We start from the raw sequence: 4751 nt of genomic DNA on the forward strand, positions 1-4751 counted from the left end.
ATGAGTTAGTGGTGGCTGGGACCACACCTTCTCTCTTAACTGTGTCTCCTTTGATTTTACATTGAAATATCTCCTTTTTTGCTTCCCATTTTTAACTTGGCTCTTTTTTTCTTTGTTTAGTTTTTGCTTTTTCAAAACAGTTTCTCTGTGTAGCCTTGGCTGTCCAGGACTTGCTTTGTAGACCAGGCTGGCTTCAAATTCACAGAGATCCGCCTGCCTCTGCCTCCCAAGTGCTGGGATTACAGGCATGGACCACTACCCCTGACTTAACTTGGCTCTTTTAACTGGCTTACTGAGAGCTGATGGGTGGACCTGACTTGGCACATAAGTTGTGCTCCCCAAGTCTGATAATATTAAAAATAAAATTATTGGTCACCTATAAAATGCCAAGCACTGTATTCTGTACTTCATGCACTTAACATGATAGTATTGCACTAAGTTCCCTACAGGCTATTTACTGTGATTGTTCCTGTGTTTTCATGAATAAGAAGCTGAATCCTAGCAGCTGAATTCTAAGACCTAAGCTTCTGGCTGATAAGAATTTCCATCCAAATTTCCCTGTGCACACCACCTGCTCCTTTCCTGGTTTTCTTTCTGCCCCTTTATCCTGTCTTGTTTTCTTCACCTCAGTTTTTCTTCCCAGTTTGCTTATCTTTTTGCAACAAGAAGTTCAGTTTTAGCTGGTTGTGGTGGCACATGCCTGTAACCCCAGCACTTGGGAGGAATTGGCAGGTAGATCTCTGTGAGTTCGAGGCCAGCCTGGTCTACAAAATGTCCAGGACAGCCAGGGCTGTTACACATAGAAACTCTAGCTAAAAAATCCCAGAGGGGAGGTGGGAGAGAGGGAGAGAGAGAAGGGGGGAGTGGGGGAGAGAAGGAGGGAGGGAGGGAGGGAAGGAGGGAGGGGAAAGACAAGGAGACTAGACAGAGGAGATGCTACAAAGTGCTTCCTGTTCAGGCAGGAGGAGCAGAGTCTGGAGCCCCAGCACCATCCAAAAGCTGAACAATCGCAGCCAAATTGGTGAGTCCCATGTTCAGGAAATACCTTGTCTCAGAAAACAAGGAGGAAAGCCATGGAGGAAGATGTCCCAGATGTTGGCCTTCAGCCTCCACAGGCTCTGCACGTGCACCGTCTGTGCACACTCACACAGTTAAATTTCAAGATGAAATAAAAACAAGAGGCAAGTACAACTTGAGCTGCTTTTAACTTGCTGCAAAAAGGGCAAGGGGTGCAAAGCAAAAACATAGCCTTGACCCAACCCTCCTACGCTCCTCCCCATCCCCTGGGGTTGGCCCTTTCACCTTCCTCCCCATCCCCTGGGGTTGGCCCTTCCACCTTCCTCCCCATCCCCTGGGGTTGGCCCTTCCACCTTCCTCCCCATCCCCTGGGGTTGGCCCTTCCACCTTCCTCCCCATCCCCTGGGGGTTGGCCCTTCCACCTTCCTCCCCATCCCCTGGGGGTTGGCCGGCTCACTTGATTGCGACGTCAAGTTAAAGCAGGGGAGCACAGCTTATAACACATGTGCCCTACTTCCTCCTTACATGCTCAGTGCCAACCCTGGGGAACCTGACCTGTCTGAGGCCACTGGTGTCACTGCACATCAGTCCTCAACACCTTCCTACCTAGGGGCCAAATGCCCCAAAGAATCTGGAGGAGTCAGACCCGTGAAACGCTTTTGTGTTTCAAACATAAAACCTTCGTATAGTCCTTACACAAGCTACAGCATCCCACCCGTTAAACTCGACGTGAGTTCTGAGATAAAAATCGAGAATGGAGTCCCTTTAAGTTAGTTTGAGACTTTAATTTAAAAAACAAAACAAAACAAAACAAAACAGGAATCACCACCACTATCTATTTTAGCATTTCTGTAATTCATCTTCATGGAAACAAAAATGACGAAGAATACATTGGCACAAACTGAAGCTGCCTCTGGTGGCCTCTCTCTAGAATCGTGGACAGCCTCCTGCAAATGTACGCAAGCCAGCAGAATTGCACTGAAGCCTGGGCCTCCGGAGCCTGCCAGAGCATTCTTCCAGCATCTTCTCACTCTTTATCCGGGAAGTTTATGACTAGGAAAGGGCTTCATTTCTAGAAAGACTTTTCTTGTTATGGATTGCTGGAAAAATGACTATACATAAAGGTTTAGTTAATCTCCACCTCTGACTCTATTGGACCCTTTAGGATTTGTCCTTCCGCTATGACTATATCAGGCCTTTGGGACCGTGCATGAGCCTGGTGTGGTGGCTAATGCCTGTAATATCAGTGCTTGGGAGGTAGCAACAGAAGACTCCGTGACTCCCTGTCTCAAGAAACAGAATGGGAGCCATAAAGCACTCCGCGGCTCACTGTGCTTGCCTTGCAAGCCTGCATTCTAGAATCCACACAGCAAGTGTGCAGTGGAGACTGCTGGTGCACACCCATAATCCCAGCATGCCTACAGCAGGACAGAAGGAGATACAGGAGAAAGATGAGCTGCCCCGGAGTGATTAGCACAGCAGAGGCAACATGAGTGGCCATACCTCAGTGAGGTGGGAGGTGACAAAAAACTTCCAGACTCCCGAAAGTTCCCGGTCACCGTGTGTTTCTGCAGAACTCCTACTCTGACTCAGAAACCATGTCCAGGAGATTCTTCAAGTAAAAAGAATAAAATATTAATTCTTACAAAGTGTTGGAACTTAAAATGCAGTCAGAATTTTTCTAATTATATGTATGACAAGGTAAGCCCGAATAACTTGTATATATGATAAGAAGCCCGAATAACTCCTAGAGGCAGGATCCATTTAGAAAAATAGATTGGGGGCTGAAGAGATGGCTCAGAGGTTAAGCGCACTGACTGCTCTTCCAGAGGTCCTGAGTTCAATTCCCAGCAACCACATGGTGGCTCATAACCATCTATAATGCGATCTGGTGTTCTCTTCTGGTGGGCAAGCACACATGCAGACAGAACATTGTATACATAATAAATAATAAATAAATAAATTGTAAAAGAAAAAAGAAAAATAGATTGGTTTGCTTCCATTTGAAGGTTTTTGAGTGTGAACTTGGCTTTTGAAAAATCAGACAGTTTTAATCAGACACCATGTGAAATGACACTCAACTAACTTTACCTACTTTGGGGATGATGGTTGCTTTTGACTTTCAACTCGACACAATGTCGGATCACCTAGCAAGGGAGTCTCAAGGAATAATTGCCAAGATTGTCTTGACCTGTGAGGGCATACCTTTGAGGGATTTCCATTTTTTAAAAAGATTTACTTATTTATTATGTGCACAGTGTTCTGCCTGCACGCCAAAGCCAGAAGAAGACTCCAGATCTCACTGTAGATGGTTGTGAGCCACCATGTGGTTGCTGGGAATTGAACTCAGGACCTTTGGAAGAGCAGCCAATGCTTTTAACCTCTGAGCCATCTCTCCAGCCCCTGTGAGGGATTTTCTAAAAGGGATTAGTGGAGGTGGGAGACCCATGCTGAATAGTCATAGTGCCATTCTGTGGGCTGGCCATGGACTGAGTGGAAAGGAGACAGCAAGCTGAGGACAGCATGTTCCCAGTATTAATCCACCGCCTTCTGGTTTCAACTGTGTATAGAATGTGACCACCAAGCTGCTTCAAGTTCCTGCCACCCTGACTTTCTCACAGCAGTGGGCTTTAACCCTCTTTCTCTATTAAGTTACCTTTGTCAGGGTATTTTTATCACAAGGGGGAACGAACAATGCTAAGACATAAGGTAAATATATGTCATTTAAAGTAAGATATTGTCTTGTTAAAGGAACATAGCAGTAAAAGAACTCCTGATGACTTTTCGTTATCCCCGTAGATCTGTGTCTCATGTAGCCATCATCAGAGAAGCTTCATGCACTGTATGGAGCTGACACAGAGACCCCCCACCCCCTCGCTGAACAGTTTTGGACCACTCAATTCTAAAGAGGATGTCTTTCTTCATCAACCTCTTCCCCTCAGGGATCAGGGAGCTCTCCAGAAGAGGATACAGGGAAGAATTCAAGAGCCAGAGAGAAATGGGTGACTCAAGGAAACCGTGCTCTCCTGACGCAACAGAACTGAGTCACGTATCAAGTCACAGGGACTGCCAGCATGCCCAGGGTTGCACAGGTTAAGGCCAGACAGAGTCCCGGCACTGAGAGAGAAGGGGAAACATGCTCCATCTCCCATGCATACTATAGAAGCTATCTGTAATTGATACCCGCTTGCAAAAGAAAAGTTAGATTTTTTTCCAATGAAATCTCACTGGCTATCTTCAACACACTGCAGGGTAGGCCCCATGGCCAGCCATAGCTGGCCACCACAAAGCAAACTCAAGGGCACTTTTGTAAACATTTTGTTTCACGGTGCTTTGTTTGGAGATTTTTGGTCTTAACGGCCTTCTGCTTGTATATTATGGTTTCTGATTTCTGTGTTTCTGTGGGGAAGGAGTTTCTTATTAGGTTGTTTTTGTTTGCCTGCCCAATTATTTTTTGAAAAACAAAGAGAAATAGAAGACTGAGGATCTGCTAAGATTTAGGGGAGGGGAAAGGATGAAAGTATGAAAAATATTTTCAGTTTAAAAAAAAAAAAGGAGAGGAATGCAGCAAGCAGTGACGCCAGGATAAGCTATGTAAACAAAACTGTTTAGCATGTGAAGGATGTGTGGCCAGCCAACACACAAGAAAATAGATATGTGAAAAGTTCCTTCTAAGTTTTTAAATACATCAGAGTGTAGGTAAGACATCACTCACACTCTTTTTCTGCTTAGAT

This window comes from Acomys russatus, chromosome 30, assembly GCF_903995435.1.
Source record: "Acomys russatus chromosome 30, mAcoRus1.1, whole genome shotgun sequence".
NCBI lineage: Eukaryota > Metazoa > Chordata > Mammalia > Rodentia > Muridae > Acomys > Acomys russatus.